The 27,029-nt window shown below is 36.7% G+C and overlaps 1 long non-coding RNA gene across 1 annotated transcript in view; it reads left to right on the plus strand.

Annotated features, from left to right (window-relative positions):
* LOC111747147 overlaps positions 1–18,968 on the plus strand; it is a 23,511-nt gene extending 4,543 nt beyond the window's left edge. The window contains exons 2-3 of the long non-coding RNA XR_002783414.1: positions 13,264–13,269; positions 18,957–18,968. This is a non-coding gene — a long non-coding RNA (uncharacterized LOC111747147). The remainder of the gene's footprint in view (positions 1–13,263; positions 13,270–18,956) is intronic.
* Positions 18,969–27,029: the final 8,061 nt, after the last annotated feature.

Here is a 27,029-nt window from a genome sequence, read left to right on the forward strand (position 1 = left end):
TGACATTAACATCATTCTCAAAGAGTTGTTAGCTGGAGAATCATTTGATGAATCTGATTGATGTATACTTTTCTGTTACATTAGGATTAGAGACAAGTTCTGTTTGGAAATAACTTCAAGAACAGTTTTTATATTTTATTTTCACATTGAAAACCAGGCAGATTTGCTTCAGCCTCAAAGAGTATGTTTATGTAAAATTAAATTAACTCTGGCAGCCAGCTCCACTTTTTTCTTCTAAATGGGAAATGGGTAAATAAATAAATAAAAAGGAAAGTAAAATGGAGAAAGAAAATAAAATTAGCTATCATAAGCCTTCCTGAGAAGAATCTGAATTAGGATAAGTTATAATATCTGACACACTCCCCACATTCTCAGAGAAGAGGAATTCTTTGCAATGATGGAGAGGAGGCAAAAATGGTGCACAGTATAGCTATGCCCTATGAGATGCCTGGAAGCAGCTGTGGGGTGGATAGAATCCACCAGAGAGAAGGGAAGAATACCAAAAAAAACACCCCAATATAGTTTATAAGAAGAGCTCTATGTTAGGTGATCTACATGGAATGCAACCATTGTCTCTCTTAAGTAAAATAACAACCCACTGCTCTGACACTGAGAATATAATGCAGATTTTCACCTGGGCAAGGGGAAAAGGGCCTTGTAGTCTGAAATCTTGTGCACATGATTGACCTTCACCTTGGTTGCCCCCATTACCTATCACTGTGGGTGACAAGGGAGCCTGATTCCTTGTCATCCTGCACCCACATTCAGTCCAGCTGGAATTTGGTAATTTTCAGAAAGCTTTAGTAAAGACTCAAGGTTGATTTTAAAAGCAACCAAAAAACATAAAGGAACTACCAGGTAGATGTCATGGCTAACGTATAATGCTTGCTCTGCGGGGCTCACAGGTCCCATCGTGATTCTTGGGCTACCTGCAGTAGGTTGGGATCCCTCACGCCTACACACAGAGATCTTTCACTTTATAGAGTGCCAAGTCAAGACAGCAAGGCTCAGAAACTGAGTTCTCTTTCCTTTGCTGTCAGTCTGAAATCCTTTTATTATGGTCTTAATACAACATATATAAGGTTAAAATAAAAATAAAACTAAACAACAACGACAAATAAATACTTAAAATCTGTGAGATTCTATCCAATTTTAGATGTGGGATATAAAACTTCTGGTACCTACAAGCCAATTATTCCTTCCACAGCAATAAATTTCACCCACCAAATTTTGTCTTGCATTTTCTTGTGCACAGATGTCTTATTTGCTTTGCTAATGGAAGAAATGCTCTTTTCTTTCTTTGTTCGCTTAACAGTAAACTTAATAAAGAAGTCGGATATCATTGCTCTCTGAAATGCAATCTCTAGTTAATTTTTACAGTTTCGCATCTGCTTCCAGTGATATTAAAAAAGTGAGTTCTTGAATGTAAGCATCATCAAAAACAAATGATTTTTTTTTCTGCAAAGTAATTTCCTTTGTAAACTCACAAATCTTTTTGCCCACATGGTTCTATGGCAGCTGTATAGATTTCACACCAAACTCAATTATGTATCTGCCTTTAATGGTCCATAAACAGGATTTTTTTCCTTCCTAAAAGTATCAATCCTAGGTTTGACCTGCACCTTATGTTAGGAGCCATTTGCCCTCAGACCCCACTCTGGATCTTTGAGACCATATCCTTCTTCACTAGGCAAGGAGTACTGGAGCTCATGGGACTTGCCTTTAGAATGACCAACTTTTTAGATAACCAATCAGGGACATAGCCAAATAACAGCAGCAACAATGATGATAACAACAACAATAATAATAATGCACAAAAGAGTTATTACTTTATCATTAAAATATTAAAAATATGCATCTATTTGAAATCATATTCTATTCAACATTACTTACCTTCTCGTTACCTAAATGTTTTTATGTAGTAATTAGTAGTACGACTAATTAAACAAATAACATGTAATTGTTCTCATTTTAATTATCTAAATTTTTCAAACGAGTTCTGAAAACACGATCACAATTCTCACTCACAATGTGAAAAATCAAACTCCTACTATCTCAATACAAAGCACGAGGTTAATCCACAGGCAAAGTCTCAGACACACTGTTAACATTTAGGATTACAGTGCTCTTAAATTGCACACTTTAGTCACACCCCTTATTGTGAACCACAAATCACAATTGCCAATATGAGCCATCAGAGGAAAAACCACTAACAATGACTATGGAAGATGGATAATCTATACCATATCCATTTGACATTAATACGAGTGTTCATTTCAGTCCCTATTTTGGGGGCTGTCATATGGGTTCTGAGCTTTTCCTTTAATCGTTTGATGCAAGATCAAAAAGTGGAACTTGTAAAATCCTGATGAAGGATTTCCCAGGACAGGGGACTTTGGGTGTTAGAAGCAGGACATATCTAGGCAAACCAGTGTGGACACCTGATTGTCCTCTAAAATTCCACTCTACCTCCACTACTACCACTTTCTAGATAGTGCTCCTGGCACTCCAGGATACCTTGCACAAATGATCTCAAGACTGCTTCTAGAATTTGCACAGTCTTCTCTTCTATGTTTACTCCTGACTGTGCCATTGGTATTGATTTGCCTAGGCCCACAGAGAGTGAGGAGTGGGGGAGGCGGGAAGAGGAGGCTCTTTGTAGGTGTGTGGATGGAACTTAGCTAGGTGGCTGGAGTGTCTACAGGCATGATGGAGCCTTCCCTGGAAGTGTGCACCAGAATGGGCCTGGGAAGAAAAAAGGAAGAGCTGACAGTGACTGTCTCCCTGTCTCCATGTTTGATACAGAATTCTAAGGAGTCTGAGAATTTGAACTTGAATCTGGAATCTCGGGACATTTGGAAAGTATCTTTTCTAGGTAGGCTGCTAGAATGCCTTTCTTTAATAATTTGCTAGCTTGATTTACAGCTTTTAAACATGTGTAGAAATGGTATGTGGATGTCCATTTGCACTTTTATCCCAGGCCCTGGCAAGCATTAGGGGTGGGCATGGCCTATTTCAGTCTTATGCTTGAAAAGGATGAAACTTGCTTGTAAGTCTGGTCTGTTACCACCAGAGAGCAATAGCAACCTGCAGTATATGCCACCAAAAGCCAAGCAAGGTGTGGATTTCCCACGGATCTCACAGGCCAAAATATGTTTCTATATTTTAGAAGAATCTCATTCTCCACAGTAGGACTGGAAGGAATTTTCAAAGGTTATTACCCAGAGCCCTGTCCCCTGACAGCACCACACTAAATCAATCCAGATAGATCTCTGTGTTCAAAAGCATATCATATTTTATTTATTTGTAAATTTTAATAGGGATATTCTGGGTAGTAGAACTGTACATAATTTGTATTCCTTTTAAAAATATTTTTCTTTTTTAAAAAGAAAAATACTAATACATGTGTCTTTAAAAGTTGGAGAGAATTCTTCATTCTACCTCAGTGACCAGTGTTATCTGAGAATCTTTACTGTTAGGGGAACATACATGCTGACAAATGGTGAAAAGATTAGTAACAGGACGAAGCATTGAAAAGAAAGATCACATAAATACAACAAACAAGAAAAGCCAAATAACTGCGTTGGGCGTAGAAAGAGATTAGTTGGAGTTTTTTCTACAAGAAAAGACAAATGTCATCACTGATTAAATATTTCTCTCCTCAGTGCTCGCTCACACCCATCCAACTCTGTTGTACTTAGCCATGCATGACTCGTGTGAATATCTATATCATAAGAGCTTAGTGATGTAGTCTGGACATGCAAATAGACAGTTCACTTAAAACTGTTCTATCGTGACAAGCAATGAAATTTTATTCAATCTCTGGAGAAGAAAGTATGGCTGGACTGAGGCATTAGATGGACTAGACTATGTGGCATCTAGCTAATCTCATTATCACCAAGATCAACCTTATTTTAAAATATAAAACAAGCATAAAAAAACTTAAAGTATCCTTATTTATCATCTCCCTTGCCCATTAACTTCCAATGATTAATAAAGATACTGAACAGAGTATTTAAAATTCTAATGTGAAACTAATGAAAATAACAAATCTAGACTATATATTATTCAGTCTCCCTTAGCCACACAATCAACATCAATTTTGGAGTAGTGATCTCAATACAGAGTATGAAGCCCATGCAATATCTACTCACAACATCTCTCCTTTTTAGTCACTTGCCTTGTGACTAAACAAATTCTAGTTCCTCCATTTGATATATCCGTAACATCTTGGTGTGTCAATTTTAAGATAATAACAATACTTACATTATAGGGTATGATGATTATATGAGTTAATATATGTAAAATTATGTAATATACAGAGACACTAAATAAAACAGTGTCTATGTAGAACAAACATTATGTAACTGTTTGTACAGTGTTGGAAGGAAAGCTTGCTTTCTTAAACCTAAGGCATAGTCGTGGACAATTTTAATTCTCTCAGGCTTCACCTGGCAAAGGAAATTTCCGATCTAACAACTGCAGAGGAAAGCTTTTGGAAAACCTGAGAAATTTCTAAGGTACTGCATTCTCATCTTTTTAGGGAAATATTTTTCTGACACTGATTTCTGTCATGTGCACTATACAAGAACATCTGTAATCCTGCTTCTAAATTCTAAATAATATGAAATATCCAGCTTTAAAATCAAAATAAAGTCATGTCAGTGCTGTTGTAAGACCTTGTAACACTCTGAGAGAAGCAGAGACACTGTAAATCTTGGAAAAAAACAGAACTAGGATTCACAGAGCTAAAGACTCATAAACATTTTGGCAGGGGGAGCTAATTTTCTGGGAGAAGAAATGCAATAACCTACTGCCTGACAGGACTGACTAAACTGTAAAGTATGGGAAGTTTAGCTTCTGCATTTCTAAGCTCCTCTTTCTGTGCTATAAGGCCCCCAACATCTTCTTTCAGGACAATGTTTTATTTTATTTAATCAAAACAAAATTCCCAAAGATAGAAGTTTGTTTCTCTTGCATTTTTTAAAACACTCAGGGGTGAATGGTGGCTCCATAGAGTCATTAATAAATCTAGTTGTTCTCTCTCTGCCCTGACATCCTCAGGAGAAGTCCTTATGGTTTAAGATGACTGCTGGAGCTTCAGCCTCTATATCTGCCTTCCAGGTCATGGGAAGGAAAGTGAGGGAAAGGACAATTTTCTCTGACTTTCTATTGATGATACCTTAGTTCATAGCTTTCCTAGCTATAGAAAGACTGGCCAACATGGTCCCTTGGTAAACAGCCACATACCTAACAAAAAAATATAGTTCTGTTGAAAAAGGAAGTAGGAGATGAATAACTGTTGAGGTGGATGACTAAATCCATTTATATTATACCGTCCTTAAATATTCCAATTTCTCAGTGCCCTTTAAAACTTTTTCTCAGAAAGGAATCTAATTTCTTTCTGATTCTCATTCCATTGTATAAGAGATACAATGATGAAAGTATTAGCTCTACCTAAGGAATGTGAACTGTAACAGTATTAAAGCCTTAAGTATAGTTATTTTACTTATTTAGTTATTTTCAAGGGTGGGAAAGGGGAATTAAGGGTGTAGAGGCAGAATATGATGGGAACAAAGTATGCAATCTCAGCCCATAGACAACTCAGCTTGCATTAAATGTTGTAATATTATCTTCAACTTGCAGGTATATTGATATGGGAAAATTCCTGCCTATGTAAAAATAGCTACTCTCAAATTGGAAGAAAATCTACCTGTTCTCACAGGTAGTAAGGAGTAAACTCTTTAAATGGGTTACATTTCATAAGTTTACAGCAGTCTATATCTGAAACTTCAGCCCTACATCAGAGTTTTCGATCCAGTAGTTTTGGGGTTCAACCTGAGAATTTACTTTTCTAACAAGTTTCCAAATGACAGCATTTAAGCTAATGTTTGGGAATCACTGGTTAATAGTGTTTTCTTCTTTTCCAGGTTCTCAAGGGCACAAAGAGCCATTACCTATAATTCATCTCACATTTAATGAAAGAATTTTGCTTTTTAAAGGGAGAAAACTTACATTCTTTATAATCATCTGAATATGAAGCATAAAATACTTAAGTTGTTTTGGTGATTCACATACCCATTCCTCTCCAAAAACAGGCAGAAAAGTGTTTGATGTTATGTAGGAAACATTTCTTTTGATCAGTCTCTTGCACCATTAAGTTTTGACAGAAATAGAAAACAAATTCAAGTTTCAAGGGAAAAAAAAAAAAGCAATGCTATTGTCAAACGAAGGATATATTCAAAAACTCAAGACAGCTTAGGCCAAAAGACACAGGAAAGAAGATGGATAGTTTCCTTAAAATGACAAAAATCCCACGTCAACTGCTGACTATCAGAAGACTGGTTCTGGAATGTGAACAGCTACTAGTTTGGTATGTTTCTTAAGTGACAGTAAAATTAATAGATACAATACTCCTTCAAAAGTTAGAGAGAATAGACAGAGCTGTTTAACAACATTAGCTGGAAAATGTTTAACACATATTAGGATTCTTCTGCAAAAATAAATCTACACTATGTAGCTAAATGATTGTGTTGCTCCTTTCTGCCTAACCAGCTCATGCACACATGTTGCCTCACCTCACTGAGCTTCACTGTCTTCAGTGGTGAGGTCGGTGTGCTGGACTGGATGATCTCTAAGGTCTCTCTTTCCTAACACTCGATGATTCTCTAATGAGTGTGCAAGAGGCGGTCCTGTGCTGGGTACAGAGGGAATTAGTTCTATTTGTAATATCGATTAAGAATTATTCGAACTCCTAGTTGTTTCATTGTTATTTAGGCTGGACTTTGCTGTTTGCACTAAACACAGGCAACATTTATGGCCAAAAAAGTGATAAATAATAAACCAACTAATCATGTTTTGGCAATGAAATTTACCAGAGAAACCTATCTCCTCCCTTACCTAGAATGCTCAGCCCACAATTACCACCTCCACTGAACAAGCCCTCATTATGCTACGGGCTCATTAGAGCATGGATATACCAAACAATATCATGAAACATTTGAGTGATTATTGCTCTTTTAAATCATGTTATCATAATTCCTCATAATTTATGATAGTTAACTCAGTCAATCTAGTCCACGTGGGGAGAGCCTGGAATTCCCTCAGCACCTTCCCCTCCTCTTTTCTTGAAGAGCTGCTACACATCCCTAAGGACTCAATTCAGGTGTCCACTCCAGAAGGCCCTTTCTATGCCGCTCTGCCTCCCTCACCCTCACACCCCAGCCTATATGCTGTCTAACTCCTTGGGATTTCTGCTACAGTTGGACTTCCTCATGTAGTAGTAGTAATTATCTGTCCTATAAATGCTTTCTCCATTCAACTATGGGTTCTATGAAGGCACCTCTGTATCCCCTAGGCCTAGCATAGGTAGTGTCCAGTAAATATACTTTGAATGAAGGAAAACATGAATAAGCTCAGAGGGTGTGTGAAGAGATCCCATTTGAGGTAGAGACAGCAGTGTAACCACAGTTTTAACTTCTGTTACAGGGAAAAACTACCTTACCAGGGAACAGGAGTCTACTTGTCTCAATAAAATCTGCAGCCTGGAACCGTACTTTTATACTAGTAAAACCTTACTTAAATTTATATCGAGCACACAGCATCATCATCATCATCATCATCATCATCATCAATGTGTATAATTTATGAAATGCTTTCACAAGTATTATTCTACTTAATTGTAAACATAGCCTGGTAAAGTAGTACTATTATTATCCCACTTTGTCTAGTAAAAAAATAATGCAGCTCGAAGAAGTCAGGTGACCCAGACAACCTCAAGAGTACAGTTAAGTGGAGGAACTAAAGTGCAAACCCAGACTTTTTGGCTCCAAATGCAATGACCTCTGTATTGTTCTTTAGTGACTTAGTTGCCAAAGGAGAAACTGTTTAAAAAACTGGATTTATATTGTCTGATGGAGAGACGGAAAAGTACGTTGAAAGCCAGACTATCTCTATCCTTTCTAAGTGGCTTAGCAGAGGACTCAATCCTTTAGCCTCAGCTTTCAGCAGCTTTTACTCCTGTCCCAATGTTCCATCTCTGGGCTTCTGTGGCACTCGGGCAGCAGAAACCCAGAGACACAGGATCCGGAAGCAATGGCTCTCATTGGAGAATCTACACTAATGGCTGTGGGCAGAGAGTTCCCCTACAGTGAATCACCCTCCAATCACCAGTGAGTCAGGCTATTTAACTCTAATCTTTAATTCATACTTCCTAAACAGTTCCATTTACTTCCGAAGTCTTTAATTTAAAAGCCAGGGGCAATGGCAATAGCAATTGCAATAAGTGCCCTCACAGAGAGTAAGGAGAGTGGAAAATGAAAGCAGGTGTCCCTTTTTATTCTCAGTAGAAATCACTATTAATATAGCATTTTCTTCTCCACTCTCATCCTCATGGTCACCACCAGGGCTCCTCAATGGTGAGAGAGGGAGTGATACAAAATGCATTTGCAATCTGTCCTGCTAGCTCTGAGATTAACCCAGAGACTAGGGTTACCATAACTCACACTTTATTGCAGCAATGATGGAGGAATTCCATAGATACGGCTTTGAAATATCCTCCCCAGCTTTCAAAAGGATCTCCGTGGGTGGAGAAGGCAGAATAGGATTTGGTTTGATGCTTCTTTAGTGTCCATCTCTGAAACCCTAATGATATCGCAGAGCTATATTCCTGGGTTGGCCTGTCCAAAAAAGAAAGAAAGGCTTGATTTACTGTCCCAAGCATAGAAGATTCTAGACTGAAATTCTCAATAACACTGTCAAAGAGCTGCCTGATATGGGTGCTACTTACAGCTAAGGGGCTGAAACATTGTCAGCATATAAGCTTTTGTATATAGCACAGTAAAATAACTTAGTGATTTTAGAAAGGCATCAAAACAATAGAGATTCGATTTTATGCTTCTAAACCAAGGACATACTTCAGATACCAGATCCTCAGAGTGTTCATTTCTAGACCAACAAATGATAAATATTTTCACATGGCTGACATGTAAAAGTTGCTCCAAAAATTATCATTGATATTATCTATATACATATACTTGACATGTAAATTATATATATATGTCTCAAGACATGGCCTCGGAGCTCTTAGTCTATCCAGAAAGTCAGAAAAAGAGTGAGGTTCACACTACTAATTCTACGTGGCACCTTTTAAAAACCCAGAACTAATGCTATTTCTTGTCTGGTACCTAGAAACCATGAGCTTCAGGCATAAAATGATCAGATAACATTCAGTATTGCTACCAGATAAAAAGCTTCAAAACATCTGTCATTCTATGAATATTAAGCATTTTAACAGGGCTTGCTCTATGGACTAAATTCCTGGACTGTTCCTATACTATTTCGCTTATGGTTCTAAGGATAACTAAAAGCTATTCCAGGGTCCAGAGTTTCAGTTTCTTTACGTATAGTGCTGAAGAGGATATACAGACTAGCCTATCACAATCTATTTTTCATTTTTTCCTGGGCTAGAAGCCATCTTGTTCTACATAAGCAAACCCTAGGGTTAACTGGTGTCCAGAGACAGCCTGGAATGGCTACAGGGAAGTTCAGACCTTCTCCTTTTCTTCCTTGGCCTTCTGTGTAACTATCCTAATGTGGTATCTAGATCAAAATGGTTCCAAGTGTGGGCTCCTCCTAGACACATCTTTCCTGAAAAAATGCTGAAATAAATTTTGTTTATTTGTTTACAGTGCCCTCCTCCACCCTTGTTTTCTGTTGTGCAATCTTCTTACACATTCTAGTGTTCTTATACCTCACTGCTAACTTCATACCTGCAGGAGCACCCTCCCACTTCCTTTAATTCCTTGGGATTGAGGTTAGAATAGCTTTTTTCCATATCGTGTATTATATTACCAGTGGGGCCAATTCTCATTCTGCTCTCCGCAGATGTGGGTAGGTGACTATCACATTGGAACAGAGTACTCTATTACCCTGGCCACAGGGCTAGGCACACGACTCAAACAGGGCCAATCAGACTTTTCTCTGACTTTGGATATCTGGGTGCTAAGAGAAGGTCATGAAAATGTAGGGGCTAACTATTAAAGAGCTTGTCTGAGAACTAAACTAACAAAAACAGGGAGCCAAAGTCAAGAGGGGAAATGAGAGAGGGAAGGAAGGAGGAGAAAGAAGGGAAAAGACAAAGGGTGAGCGAACAAGATAAAGATACAGAGACAGAGACAGAGAAAGAGAGGAAGGCAGAGTGAGAGCACACACTTAGGAGACATGTTCCAAGCCACTGTAACTGAAGCCAGCTCTGCCCTTGAACTTTCCAGTTATTTGAGCCAATACATTATATTAAATTAGGAAAAAAAAAAAAAGCCTAGATACAATGAACTGCTGTCTACAACTATTTGTCCTCGCTGTGTACCTGTCCTGGAATCAGTACCGGGCTTCCTTGTTTAACTTTTGCCAAATGTGACATCAAAGTTATTAACAAAATTTCACACTCATAGATTCCTGGATAAGGTTTTATGTTACCCTTGGTGCTAAGTAGATTTCTCATGCTGGCCACGCCCCTGGCTCAGTTTTTGTTTTATGAGTAAGTTTTAGAGTCTGGCTCCTGATCTGCCAGCTGCCTCAGCCCTTTTAAGCCCACCACACTCTGCATTCTGTCTCAGCCAGTTCTTCATTTGCTTTGTTATTCCCGCTTGACCTGAAAGCACGCAGCAGCTCTACTGACTTACACAGCCGAGACTGAATATTCATTGAGAATATCAGGTGGTTCTTGACTAGAAGACTCCTTAATTGCAGGAGTATGTCCATATTAGTTCTTCGGTTGTACCTTTGCATTTTGAAACTGAAGGCACCTTAACTACAAAGGAATGCAGATGAGATTTCAAGCAGTGCGACAGGTCATTGGTTTGAATCTTTCCCAGCATTTGTTAAGCAAAGCCACACTCAGCGATACTGATCATTTCCTGCTCTGCTCACATTCCCTTCTAGGGAAATCTGCTCTGTCTACAGTCCTGGCTATCTAATGGGCCATGTTTTGTACTGTGTTACCCAGTCTTCTTGGGATCCAGTGTCAAGCAGATGAAAGTAGAAAAGACAGAGAGAAACACCTACATTTTGAAAATTTGACTCACACTGAAGGAGGAACACTACAAGACTTCAAGGAAAATTCATGAATAAACACCTTGACTCAATATCCTGATTTTAAATATCCAGCCGAGCTCCTGGTGCTTACCTAGCTAGGTGACTCACTGCCCCTTGCAACCAACCATAAAAGTTCAATAAATGTTGTAAAAATATAATGCTTTCTTTACCAAATATAAGGTTGGCTCTGATTGTCCCAACATGTTAAGGTGGGGGGGATGAGGGTGAGGGTTTGTGTGTAAAGGTGTGATTGCGTTCAGCAGAAAGGAGCGCATAAGTCAAATTTAACATAACCTGATTTAGACATAAGAGAAGAGACAGGTAATTCTAGTTTCTGATCCCTTTCTCCAATGCACATCTTCTAGAAGCCTTTTTCTTATTTTTCTAAGGATGAGATGAATAATTTACATAAATATTGCATATCAGGGTAATTTAGATGAAAGCAAGACATGCAATATTAAGTAAAAAAGGGATTTATTGAAAACACATTAGGAATTTATAGAATTGAAAGAAGGCTATATTACCAGCTTTATCAAAACTTTGTTTTTATATACTATAGAGACACAAAAAGTTGCAAAGTTAGTGTGGAAATGTTCCATGTAACCTTCATCCAGTTTTCCTCAATGATTACATTTTATATAATTATAGTATAATATATTGAAACATAAAATTGATATAGGCATATTGGTATATTGTGTATGTTTCTATGTTGTTTTATCAATTGTGTATATTCATGAACCCATCACTGCAATTAAGTCGGCACAAAGGGATCCCTTTATATCTTCCTATAGTGACACTCATTCCCTCCTCCCCAACATCCCTCTCTCAGCAATCACTTTTCAGTCCTCCATCTCTATAATTTTGTCTTTTAGAGATTTTTTTTTTCCATGCAGCATAATGCCCTGAAGATTGGATTCCATGACATTGATGGAGCACATTTCATTTATTTAATTGTCCACTTATTGTGAGGCATGTTAACTGTTCCCAGTTCTTAGCTATTACAAATAAAGCTGCTAGGAACAATCATTGCACAGGTTTTTACATGGACCTCAGTTTTCAGTCCTCTGGGATAAATGCCTAGGAGTGTAATTGCTAAGTCATAAGGTAAAAGTATGTTTAGGTTTTTTTTTTAAGGAGCTGCCAAAATGTTTTCCAGAGTAACGATATCATTTTGCATTTCCACCATCAATCCAGTTTTTCTGCATCCTTGCCAGAACTTAATATTGTCATTATTTTTAATTTTAGCTATTCTGATAGGTGTCTAGCGTTATCTTATTGTGGCCTTAATTTGCATTTCACTAATGGCGAGTGATGATGAACATTTTTTCGTGTGTTTATTTGCCTGTCATATATCTTCTTGAGTGAAATGTCATGTTTTTGCTGAAGTATCTTTAGAAAAAAACAAGTGAAGACCTAGGACATTTATCATCATCAGGTAGTAAGGAGACTTCTCACCTTATATGGTGTCAGTAGAGCCTGTGTGGAAGCCTGGATTTCTACCACTGCCTGATGGTAATATGGTGCCTCCATTTCTCTGTGCAGTGGTATGAGAAGAGGCTAGTGGAGAATCACCATTCAGTACAGGCTTCACTCCCTCACCATGACTTCACTGAGGATCAGTAAGAAGGCACCACTGTACCTTGTTCTCCATTGGCCTTTGTTGGCAGAGGTGGGGATGGGACAGCAGGTTTTTTGTGTGTTATTTGGCTATAGCAAAGTGGCTAGGTTCTAAAAGTTTTCTGCCAGCTGATCATTTCGTGATCCTTTGGCAAGAGACAACAGGCTTTCGTTGAAGCTTTTGCTGTCTGTATCCATTGGCATTTCTGGGTTGCTGGCTTTTCCAATATCCAATTAGGCATATATGAGGCAAGAAGAAAACCTAGTAAACTTGACTATGTCATTACTTGTGTCCTGAGGTCCCTAATCTGCCTGCCTTTTTATATCCACTTTTCGAGGTCTTCTTATATTCTTTTACATATGATGTCAAGAGATTTTAGCTATACTTAACAGCTGGGGGCAGGGAGAGGCAGGGAAATTATGCCTTTTCCATTTTTCTGTAATCCAGAGTCCTATAACTAGACTTTGAAAAAGGCAAGAAGTAAAACATCTCAGCAGGGAGCTAAGGAATAAGATCTCTGTCAAGTAATGATCTCTGTCAAGCTGGTCAAGTTGCCAGTATTAGTATGCATAATCTCAAAAACTATTAAAATTCAAAATACAGAGAAAAAAAAATTATATGGCCAAGCTGAGGATATGTGTTTACCCCATCATAACAAAAGTGAGTAGTAGAGTCATTTTGGACCTGACAATTTTCATCGTTAAATTAGGCTTCTAGATTTCTTGTTCTATCAAGGCTACAAATTCCTCAAAGGACAATAGGATGCTTGGGGGAAGAGGGAAGGAATACTGGGAAGATCTCACTGACAATATCCATCAAATGAATCTGTAGATCATCTATTCTGCAGTTAAATATCCATACATTTTTCCTTTTGGATAAACTTTCTAAAATGTTCCCTCCTACTAATATGATACAATAATTCCACATGCAATAAAACCTATGTAAACTTAAATCTTGTGAGTTATGTACCCATGTCCAAATCAAGGAACTCTGTTTGATGACCATTCCTCCTCCACTAGCTCTGCTGTGATTTCATCTCTATGTTCTACAACTGTTATAACAACTGACAAATACAATTATTAAATGATAAAGAACAAAAAGATAAATAAAAAAGATAATTTAATATAAATAAAAAATATTTGTAGGATTGTGTAGATATGACACAATAAATGCATAAAGATAGTGACTGTAGATCTCATATCTATAACTGGTCACAAGACAATAAATATATTTCTCTCTCCCTTTCTCCCATATGTATGCTATATTCCCCTTGCCGTCTGTCAACAACTAGTTCATCAGAAGATTGCTTAACATGGTGACTAAAACCTTTGACTTACTGAGGGAACTGAGACCTTAGCAATCCTCCTATTAATGACTCATTAACCTTACTACTAGGCATAGTTGTACAAGGAAACTCCATGGGTTTCATCCATATTCTTTTCTCCCTAAATGTATATGAATAATCCAATTTCCCCATGTACTTAAAGCCATAACATCCTTCTTGACTTATTCATCTAGGGACATGGGGAATCCAAAGTTCCCAAGTGAATTAGTATTAAAAATCTCATATCTGCAAGTCCTAAGAACAGGAAAAATGATGATGTAGATGGCAAGTAGATATGTGACCTTGTGGAGTACCAAGTCCGGCTGTGGGTGAAATACCATTACATTTTAGATTACTGCCCCATAGCATTCATTATATTCTTCAGGACAGCAGCACAACCTGGCAAAGTTGTGTCTTTTAGTTATGGTGCAACTATTTCTCCAGGATGATAAGGTACACATTAGGAGCGATGAATACTATTAGCATGGAATCATTGTCTTACTGCTTTGACATTGTGATGTCAATATCATTGTTATCCTGAAAATATAAGGTACCATAATGATGCATAAGGACTTCTATCAGCTCATGGTTTATAGTGCTGGCAAAGGCATGACACATATGGAAAGCAAATCTAAATCTAGAAAAAAATGTGCCAGTAAAATCAAATCTTTGCCCTGTTCATAATGGAAGGGGCCTAATATAAACAATCTACTGTAATAGTGCTAGATTCTCTTATCAGCAAATGGCGTTAAACTGGGTGCTCAGAAATGGGGGCCTTCTTGGTATTCAACAATAGTCAGTCACATATCAGCTTTGGTAAGGAGATGTCTTTGTGGCTGAGATAATGCAGTTTCCATGCATGTCAACGTGGCTACTTTGTTCAAAAATGTATTGAGCAAATGCTGGGGTAACCAGTAAAGGATTACTGGTTATTACTGATTATTAAGATTGCCTTTTGTAGTAGTAGACTGTTGGTGATAATTTATATAAAATAGAATATTAATTTTATTTATACTGTCACATTCTCTAGCTAAAAAAATTATATTTTCTAGCTTCTTTTGTATCTAAGTGTATCAATGTAACTTAATTCTGGATGATAAGATGTAAATAGAAATATTGTATGAAATTTCCAGGAAGTTAAAAGAAGTTGACTCAGCATGGATACATGTGTGTTTTTGCTTTTCTCTTCTTCTTCTTTTTCAATGCCTACAATATGATTGACTGGAGTTCCAGCATGCATCTCAGACAATGAAGACGATAGAACAGTAATATTAGTCCTGGATACCCATCAATAACTTATTTTGTTAGAACAGAAAACAAAACAAACGAACAAACAAACAAAAATGACTTTCCATCTTGTTCGGTTACTATTTTGTAGGGTTTTCTGTTGTAGTAAGTTGAAAGTAATTCTAAATAATATAGGATCCATTCTTCAAGATCCATCCTCAAAATTCTCCTCAAAACTTTGTCAAAAATTCTCTAATTAGACTTCTTAAAAACGCCTTATCATCTGACCAGATTAAATGAGGATCTTATCTCAGACCATCTCTCCCAAGCAAAGTTGATGAAACATGCTCTTTAGAATTTGGTTCACGAAAGGATTTTTTTTCTTCATTATGCTTCAAGGCTATGCATGGGTGAGGTTACAGTCATTTGGGAATCACAAGAATAATCTCGTTGTGGGAAATTTGATGGAAAAGAAATAAGGTTAATACATTCCAATCACATCATCACTACCTATATCAGGCCATCAAGATTATTCAAGTTCTTGAAAAATAAAAATTATTCCAAATGTCAAATTTAGATCATTGTTCGCATTTTGTCCTCATAGTTGATAGAAAGTACAATCTGGTCCCTTCAAATTCTTTAGTAAAATTTAGAAACATGGATTCACTGTCCCAAAAACTCTTATATACATGAGAAGTAATAGCCCCCTTCCCAACAACAACAACAACAAAAAAATGCAAAATTAAGGCTTTGATGAGAAGGATGATGTTATGCAGACAAAAATGGTAAATGCCTATTCTAGATATTTGGCAATGTCAACCTTATTAAACACAGTCAAGTGTTATGAAGGTGCTGATAAGGCTTCAAAGCAAGACAGAGGTGGTTCAGGTCAAAACTCTACTACCTAGCTGTTAGTCATCAATAACAAATAGCATGACCTTCTGGAGCTCAAATTTTTCTTATCTACATAAAGGTTCTATAGTACCAAATTTATTAGGTAAATAGCTTAAATATTAAACAAGACAATTTATATAATAGACTCAGCATAGCATCTGATGATAGTTATTATAACAAGTCTCATTTTTTTAAATGGATGATTCTAATTTTAGCCTTCTGTAAAATATTCCTGCATTCATACTAGTAAAGTAATTAAAAGCAAAGAATTTTGAATAAAAAATCCTCTACCAGCAATACAATACTAATCAAATCACTTTCTAAATTTCCATATACTCATCTGTAAACTGAAAATAATAATAAATGCTACAAAGGCTTAATCCAAGAAATAAACACATAAGATTAGGTATATGAAGCATTTAGTACAGAGTCTAACACATAGTAAATCCTCAAAAATGAGAACTGCTATCACTATAATAAGACATGTTGACTCAGGGTATACTAGTTATACAATTTTCTGGAAATATTCAATGCTACATGAGAGTAGAAAAACAAATTACCTAAATTCTACAATATCATTAGAAAGCAAAAAAAAAAAAAAGAGGCTTATTTGATATAGCACTCTGAAACAGCTTCAAACAGATAAAGATAACAATGAATGATTGTACTATTATTCTGTTATGCCTTCATACAATGTAATGCATGCCCATAGTGTACTGTGGATAACATAGTTAGTACTTCCCGTTGGGGACTAGGTGTAGACATACACTTAAGACCACAGACAAATTCTTATTCAATTAAGAAATTTATCTCGAACTTACTTAGCCCTGGTCTTTCCCCAGGATCTAAGCCTGCCTCAATGCCTCCAAAGACTAATACAAAACAGGACATGGGAAAAGGACATATGATGAAAGAGAAAGACCAAGCAAAATGATGTCTTACCAATTTCAGCAGTGCAAACTATCACAAGAATCACTTATACGAGACTATATTTACTCCGTAGATATAACATGCAATCCACCAACAGCAAGGTGGGGGCATATCCACAGACTTCTATAATGATTGGTTCTCTGCAAAGCACTTTTAGGCACATAACTGATTCATTAATTCACATATATTGAGTACCCCCTATGCACAGAACTAATTACTCAGGAAATATATTTATAGCATAAGCCTCAATCTTTCAGGCTAGAAGAATTATGCATATGTTTATTAATCCATTCATGCATGCATCCAAGGATTCGAAAATATTTAATGATCATCTTCTAAGTGCCAGACACTGTACTTAGAAATAGAATATGAAGATAAATGAGACAAAATTTCCCTAGGTGTCCAAAGTTTGATCAAGTGTAACCTGCTGTCTATGAAACACATTTGCCTCCGTGAATCTGTGATTTCTTCCTGCTAGGGTAGAGTGTGTGGTGGAGCAATCACCAGGTTAAGTAGTTGAAGGGGAAGAAAGCAGTAAGTTGGTGGCCAGGTTGTGCTAAGTAAATAGGCACTGTGATCCCCAGGGAGAGGTGAAAGGAGGACACAAGTCAGAAGTGCACATTTTGTGGTGGAGGTGGTATGACATAAATCAACTGAATTGACCTTTAGAATTTAAAAAAGTGTCCCTTGGACAAACAAACATTTCAGCAACTCTGGCAAAACTGGTTTCAGAAACCTGTTGTGTAATAGTCGACCAAGGGCATTTAGTGTGCTCCTTGTTTGCATTTTGCTGCATGGGTGTGTTTTAGTCTGTGCACTCTCCACCCTTTTTCATGGACTGTCTAAAACTAAATGTGTATGTCTGGAAGTTAATGCTCTATTGTGCTTCAATCTCTGTCTGCTTCAGCTAATGGAGTGTAGATACCCATGGTCGTTTGCAAATTCTGTCCTCCCCTTAGGGATTCTAGTCAGTAATTCCAGCCAGTTTTGATAAACAAAGGACAACAAGTACTGGCACAGAGGCTGGAAATTGTTTGCTCGGTTCCGGTTACCAGCCTGCCACAGGTCAGTGTCCTGAGGGTGCCTGTGCAGATATAAGAACTCAACATTGGGAAGAAAAATTATCTTCGAGCTTGGCATTTGATGTGTACCCTAGAGTGGAATGAGTGACCTCTCAGAGATGAAAGAGTCCCTGAAAAATCATCTGGTGAGGAGGCGGGTGAGGAACATGGCTGAAGGATGTCTTCCAAGGACACTTACTTAGCAGAAGAGAGAAAACCATGCTCTTTTCCACGTCCTTCTTACTTGTTATGGATTTATCAATATCTTGGATTGGTTTTCTCCAAAAGAAATCCCTGAGACAAAGACTTGGATGCCAGTAATTTGAGAAATAATCTCAAAAAGCACAAATGATGAGTGATGACAGTGGTTCAAGGAAGAGAAAATTTATTAAAGGGTGTGTTAGTGTATAGGCTAAGGTCTGCAGGCAACTGGGGCTCAACTCTGTAAGACACCATCAGAAAGGAGCACACCTCAGAGTTGGAGGCTGCATGATTTACCCCAAAATTCCCATCTCTATTAATTGAGGGTTGCTCCCAAGGGCATCAACCCCTTACACACACTTCTGGGTTGCACTGGTACATGGAGCACATGCTCTGTGGTATTGAAGAAAACCCTCAAGCAGAGGGGAAGAGAAATATAGGTGCTTGAGGTGGAAAGTTTTCAACATTCAGTAAACTATCTACCACTGCCACAGATGAACTCAGAGGTGGACTGTGGGGATATGGGGTGGGGCATCGATAGAGTCTGCTAGTCAGCAGACATATACAAAATTTATATTTGGAGAGAAACAAATGAGGAGATACCTAGAGAGGAGAAGTCTTCTTTATTTGAAATATGAACACAAGACATTAGGTTTGTGATATAAACAAAAGCTGTAACAAGAGATCACTCCACTATTTTGTATTTGTGTGGCTCTACATTGTTAGTTTAATTTTTTTAAACCTCAATTTCCACATCTGTGGAATGAAATCCATAAGATCTATTCAATCTTGTTGGCAGAATTTTTAAGAAGACCAAATAAGGTGTGTAGATATTTGCATAAAACTAAATGTTATTGTACACCAAACTTACTTTTCAACCAGTATTATTGAATGCCTTCCTACTATGTGTTAAGTAGTATACTAAGCATTAATAATAAGACAGTCTATAAGACCAATATAAAGACTCATTCTAACTGAGCTTATAGTCTTTTGGACATATAGACCAAACAAAAGTTTAATGAAATGTAATAAGTACTATGATGGAGGAAGTACAAAGTACTATAGGAATGGGCTCAAGAAAAGCTTCCTGAAGGAAGTAATATCTACGATGAGTTTTGAAAGACGATAAAAATATTAGATAAGTGAAGGGGAAGAGAAGAGTGTTTCAGCAAGGGCTGATGGAGAGGAGTGGGGAAAGCAGGGACTTGAAGTATATAAAGGCCCAGAAATCTAAAATAATACAGTATGTCTAAGAATCTGAAACCATTCAATAGGACTGGAGCTTAGGAAGTGAGGAGGCATGGAAAAAGCAGGAGAGGGATGCAGCAGGGAGTTAGAGATCCCCAGAGTTCAGATCACAAAAGGCCTTGGAGCTATAATGAGAGATTTTGATCCATTCATTCATTCATGGACTTTTGGGTTGCCTTCACCTTTTGGCTTCTGAGAATAATGCCGCTATAAACATGGGTGTACAAATATCTCTTCAAGTCTCTGCTTTCATTTCAAAAACACTTCATTTATCCCCGTATGCCATTTTGATCAGTTTCATATATGCACATCTTTTCTTCTTTATTAGCAAATATGGAGAATGTTGCAGAAGACACCGTTCTCTTTCTTGTGGGGGTATTTTTCAAATACCGTGTCAGTACTGTGCTCCTAGCAGGCAATGTAGAATAGTGGAGAGTGTAGACTCTAACACTAAACCTGGGTTCCAATTCTAACACTTCCAACTTATTATTATTAGTTCTGTAAACTTAAGAAAATCACTTTACTTTTTTAAAGCTCAATTCACTCTTCTCTAAAGTGAGGAGAATACAACTAAACCAACGGTTGATTATACACAACAGTAATTACATAATGTGTTATATAACCAAAGTAGTTTAGGAACTCAGCACATAAAAAATGTTCTTTAAAAAATAGATTATAAATCTTATAGGCACTTACTAAGTTATCTTGAATTTATAAGTGTGTGAATCAGCAGGGAAATAAGTGGAGTTGCTGGAAAGTCAGTCCCGGACCAATTGGGGGCATCCTGAGTCCTATGCCCCCTGATCTGAGGCAGAGAAAACACTGTTGAGATGAGTTCTGCCCCACCATACTGCAGCCTCATCCCAGGTTTGGGTGGCTCAGGACTCACATGATATCTTTCCACATAAGCTACCAAAGTCAACTCATTAGCTCTGGATATGGAACTAGAATAGAGAGGAAGAGATACGAAAGATGAAACCTTCCCATCATCCTGCCACAATCCAGCAGAGTTTAGGAAAGAATTTTCCTCAGGTGTGTTGCCTTGTTTCTGTTCAGGCTTTTCCAACCAAGCACATTCCTCACCCTCATAACCCACAAGATAATTTTCTAACCCTCCCTGCAAATTCATTCTTATATTCCAATCAAAATTTTTCCTTGCAACTTTGCAAGCTAACTCACATCTTTTGTAGAATGAAGCATAATACATACACTAGTACTTACCATAATACTTGAATGCAATAATATTAAATTTATTATTTTAATTGGACATGAATATCCTGCAAAGCCAATACTATCATAGTTTTGAAAAGAAATGCTTCCAGGCTGTAAAAAATATTATTCTATTTTCTATCAATGTTCGATGAAACCAAATATCAATGTAACAACTAAAAGTTGTGGATGATAACCTTCCTTCTAAGTGTATCACACCTCAGTCTCTAAGGTAAGTAGCAAGTTATGAGGGGCATTGTACCACTCATGGGAAACAACTTCACAAGGCCAGAAACATTTGACCACTTCATCACTAAGATTTCAACATAAAAAAAGAAATCAAAACCACAGCCCCCAAATCTAAAAGTCAGCCTGCCAAAAACTGCAACAGGTCATTATGGAATGTTTAGTCCAAGGTATATTTTCTTCAAAGTTTCTGGAATAGTCACTAAACAAACACCAGCGGATTCTGCGCTAGAAAATCACTTGTCTACAGGCACTTCCTTTTAGAAAGTGCTAATCAGTAGGTGACTCAGCCTGGTGACATCTCACAAAGGAGTTTCTTTCGCTTTGGGAGGGGCCGACTGACTTTGTGACACTAGTTTATTAGAAGCTTGTGCTTTTTATTCCCAGACATGAGTAGAGGCACTTAAGGAGAATGGACGTCTGATATCTTCCCCGATAGTCTCAAATAAGCAAGTGCCCATTCTGTCAAGATCCACTTTTGTGAGCACAGAATGATAACGCGTAGCTTCAAGAGGTATAGTTGCACTAAGGTAGTACAGTTTCAAACTTTGGGAAGAGAATGGTGGAGAAGAATAAAGGGTGTTAAGATTTAGAAATAATTCTTCCCTATAATTCTGGATGGGGCTTCTTTTAGCAACCGATATGGCATATCATATGATAGAGGGCTTATTATTTGTCCTTATGTTTTAGCCTTCTAAAGATGTTTATTGTTGTATATATTGTGTGAACATGTGGGCAGCTGGGGCAGGACCTGGAAATAGGATGCTGGAGAATGTCCTAATGTCAAGAGTTATGATTTTTTTTTGAGTCAGATTACTTTAGGTTTGAATTTCACTATGGAATCGATTGCTGTGATACTGAATTTTCTCATCTGAAGTTAGACACTATGGTATTATTTTATTCATTTTTTTTAGACACTGACATTGAAAACAATAACAGCCACTCTAGTATTTAAATCAGAGTTAACTGAAATAAATAAATGAGATGAGATAAATAAATAAAATTATATGTGAAATGATTGACATATAGGAAATGTTCAATATATGAAAACTTTGTTATCAGTAGTAATAGTACCTGAACTGGCTGATCTAAAGTATAACTTATTGTATTCTTGCCCTAAGGAGATCTTTTTAGTTTTGTAATGAGGTTCACATCTTGTCAGCCGTAGAGTCTCAGAAGCAGAAAACTGTCCAACAGGCTCCTCTGGGGGCTGTCTCTAGGATAAAGTATGGCAGGATAACATAAGAATAAGAATTATTTCTGGTGTACACATTCCAGACCATCATTAAAGGTCAAGATAGCAGGTTCAAAAGTAACACGGGAAGAGAAAGCATGATTCCTAGGAAAGAAACAGTAGATGATCAGTAGTTTAATAGCTCAACATGGCTTTGAAGTCAGTCATGTTTATTCATTAATTTATTTGACATTCATCTGGCCACAAGTATTTAATTACCTAATATATGTGAGACACTACATATGTAATGATAAACCAAGTGGATTTTACCCCTAATGAATGAGACTGATATTTTAAAAATAAAAATAAAATGTGATTATTCATTTAAGGGTAATGGGGGGTGGGGATACAGGGTTCTGTGAGAGAAAATAACAGGGTGATGTTTTATAGGTCAGCAGGTCGGAGAAGGTATCTCTGAGGAGGTTCTACTAAAGAGAAGAACAGAGGGCTAGGTGGGAGTTAGCCAGGCAAAGAAAGAGAAGCATTCTAGACACAGAAAGCCACACGCTGAGGACCTCGAGTAAGGGAAACTTAACAGCATAAGAGCCTGAAAGATCAGAGTGACTTGAGCATAGCAGATAAGTAGGAGAGATGAAGATGGAGAAGTCACTAGAAGACAATAATTCAGGGTCTTTTAGGTCATGTTAAAGATTTTGAATAAATAAAACACTGACACAATTTGATGTAGATTTTGCAAATACTACTCAGCTGCTCTGTGGATAATGGATGGGGGAGTGACATAAGAGAACACAGGAAAAACAACTAAGAAGTTATTTTAGCTCTTCCTCTTTTCCTACTTCCTTAATTCTTTTCTTCTTACCCCTTCCCTTTCTTTTCTGTTTTTCTTTCCTTCTTTTCCCTTTGCTTCTCTTCTTTTTTCTTCTTTCCCTTCCCTATTCATTCCATTTCCTTTAGTTTCTTTCTCTTTAATTCCCTTTCTTGTCCTTATATCCCTTTCTTTCTTTTGTCTTTATTTCCCTTCTGCTTACTTCCCTCTGGAACAATTTAGTCCACAAGTTATTAAATGTAGTCAAGCAAAGTAGTTGTCTGAGCCAGGCCATAGGACCCATGGTGGCTCAAAGTAGTGTATCAGAGCCCAGACAGGGAAGGGAGGGATCTATGGCAGGGGCACTGGGGGTAGAAAAACAATGAGTATAATGTCTCAAGAAGGGTAGAGGGCATCCACGCAAGTGGGCAGCCGGGGATGAGGTGTCAAAGTCGAATGGGATAAAGAAGGCATGCATATCAAAAGGACACAGAAGTCAACTTGAATGGGCTCCCACTGACCAAATAAGGAACCATTTGAGCATTAAAATAAATAATTGTAACCCACTGAATATCATAGGAAACCATTAATCTCATTCTGATATGAATAAATAAATGAATACATTGAACATTTGATTTGAAATGAAATAGTTACATATTATCAGAGTAACTACCCACAACTTACTTATTTACTTCAACTTACTTATTTACTTACACTGGAAAATCTTGGCAGAAAACGCTTCAAAAGTTTGTTTATATTCAGTCTTGACTCTATTGAATACATTTACCTCTTCATCACTTTCTCTAAAATCATTGTCATCAAGGTCAACACAACTTCCACAATAGTAAATCTAATAGTCATTTCTCAGTCATCTCATTTGACCTCTCAGGAGCTTATTATACAAATAACCACTCATCCATTCTTAGAAACCTTTTTTTAAACATGATATCATATCTCCATACAGTTTTGGTTCTCCTTCTACCACATCGACTGCTCTTTCTTATTCTCTTTTGCTGGATTCTCTCTTCTTCCCGACCATTAAATGTTGTAGTGTCCCAAGCTTTTTCCTAAAACGTCTTTTCTTTTAAATTTATATTCACTCCTTAGGTAATTTCAACCAGTACACTGTTGGTACCTAAATTTACACAAATTAACTGTTCCTCTCTTTATCCAACTGACACTCAACATCCAATATCCAATTAAATGTCTACTGGAAAGTGTAAATTTGATAAGTCTAAAGCTGGATTCCTGATTTCATCTTCTTCCCCAAAACTGCTCATCTCCCAGTGTTTCTTACCTCAGCAAATGTTGCCACCATTTATCCTATTATTTGAACCCAGCACATTAAAATCGCCCTTAATATCACTCTTTCTCATTCCATATTCAGTAATAATAGTTAATACTCATAAAGCATTTATTGAGTGCTAGGCATAGCTGCAAGTGCTTTGCATAACATATAATCTTTACAAAAAGTTAATAAACCAGTTTGTTTTATTTTCATTTCACTGATAAGAAAACAAAAAGACAGAGGTTGTCATTTTTATAATGTCATAGAGATAGCTTGTGCCCAGGAAGGGTTTTCAAACTTGGGAAGCCTGTCTCCTGAGACTATGGTACCAACTATTATTCAAATTATTCTAAGAATCTCCTAATTTAGTCTCTTGCATTTACTCTTGTCCCCCTACCATAAAATTTCCACATACTATAAGAATCATTTCTTTAAATTTAAAGTCAGCTAACATAACTCTTCTGCTTTAAAATGCTTTCAGGTTTTCTATTACATAAAGAATAAAAGCAATCTGCCTTACTTTGACCTACAAGGCCCTAATGATCTGGTCCATGCAGTATCCTATCTCTAACTTTTGTGAGGCCTAAGCCAGAAATATTAAAGAAGTCTCACATACCATATGTCTAAATTTTAAAGTATATAAATATTATTTTAAAAAGGTAAACAATCTGTTTTTGTTCAAATATAAGTAAGCTCTATTAAATAATTTTGCAAAAGTAAAACTAAATTTTTAAAATTTAATATCCATTTCATTGCAAGAGTCAATAATGGATATCACTCTTCATGCACTTTACATCTAGTCTAACGTACACAAATTTAAGAGCAATTTGAATTGGCTAATATGGCAAAATGTTCCTCAGACACCCTGTGCAGTTTGTACTAGTTACCATATTCTACGTTTGTTTGTAAATATCTCTAGAACCAAAATAAAACCAAAGAGAAATAAAAAATAGACACTTTACATTTCTGGGAAATATAAAAATCTGTTGCATTTATGCTGTCTAAGAGGTAGGACCTGACAGATTAAATAATGCATCTAAACACTTCTTTCTCTCAAACCCACTAGGCAATTCAAAACAGTACCCTTCTCTGCTGTCATCAGCAACACAATTCTCAAATTGTTACAGAATTTGAACAAAATTTCCTTTCTTTCAAGTATATAAGGCAATAGACATGAAAGCATTTCCTTGAGTGGTCTTAGTCAAAGAGTAAATGTTGGCAGTTATGAGTAGTTCTGTGCCAACATTGAGTGTGGGATTCCAAATGACAGAATTGCCTAAGGAGGATTAATAATCGTAACATTGCTGTTGTTAGATTTATGGTATGAGGGTAAATCTGAAGAATGGGTTTGGGATAAGAATGTTTCTTATAGGGGTCTAAGGACAGTAGTGGATCAATGGATAATTCTCAGATGGCATTTTTTTGCCCTTTATTACTATACTTAAAATGCTCTCAGAGAAAATTACCTTGGTTGTCCTTATATTCTAATTCTCTGGATTCCAGATTTCCTTCAGAACTTTTCCAGGAAGTTTATACTGTTTAGTGAGCTCAAAAATATTTGAGTCTAGATTTGAAGCTGCTTTCATTGGGAGCACTGATCTCAAAACCTCTCCCCTCCCCCACAATTTAATTTGGATTCTTTCTAATTTGGCTTCTCTAAACCTACTCTCTTACCCCTTATTACTCTTTTAAGATGTTTATTACAAAGGTACTTAAAGACCTCCATGTTGCCAACCAATAGATATTTTATTAGACTGTTCAACTCTCCTGGTATTTCTTCTACTTCACCAAATACTTCTTCTCAATATTATTGTCTTCTCAATATTTTTCTATCAATATTTTCTTCTCAAGTTTCTTCTCAAATATTTCTCCTCAATATACAGTGTGGTTTTAATCAAGAAAATATTAATTAGAACCACATTGAGATACTATTATGTATCGAGATTTGCTAAAATCTAACATTCTATTACTGCTAATGTTGGCAAGGATATAAAGCAATAGGAAATGTTATACTATTTGGTGCAAGTATAAGTTGGTATATAAATTTTTGACATTATTTTCAAAAATCTAATATGTGCATACTAAGCAATTCCATACTTACAAATAAACTCATGGATATGTACACCAGGAAATATGTGCTAGTATGTTTCTAGCAGAATAATAATAGCAGAAAACTTGAAAAAAACTCCAACTCACATTAACATTAGAATGAATAAATGTAGCCTGCTGTATAGCAATACAAACAAATAACAATCACACAGATTAAATGTCAGCAAACTATAGCCCATGGGCCAGACCAATCCTCTGTGAGCTATTTCTGCATGACCTACAAGCTAAAAATGTTTTTACATTTCTATGGCTTATAAAACAAACAGAGAAACAAATAAACAAAAAATATGTGTCAGAAGATGTATGTATCTTGAAAAGACTAAAATATTTACTATTTGGCCCCTTACAGGAAAAGTTTGCCAAACCTTGACATAGATGAATATTAAAACATACTATTAATCAACAGAAGTAGGATTTATGAATGGAGAATTATTCCAGTCACATAAAATTCAAAATCAAAGAAAACTATTATGTTTCATAATTAATATAGGTAGTAAAACTATGACAAAAAGCCAGAAAATGTCTATCACAAAAGTCATATTGTAAGTATTATGAAGAGAGAACAGTGTTATCTGGAAAT

Source organism: Pteropus vampyrus, unplaced genomic scaffold, assembly GCF_000151845.1.
Source record: "Pteropus vampyrus isolate Shadow unplaced genomic scaffold, Pvam_2.0 Scaffold8, whole genome shotgun sequence".
NCBI classification, from domain to species: domain Eukaryota; kingdom Metazoa; phylum Chordata; class Mammalia; order Chiroptera; family Pteropodidae; genus Pteropus; species Pteropus vampyrus.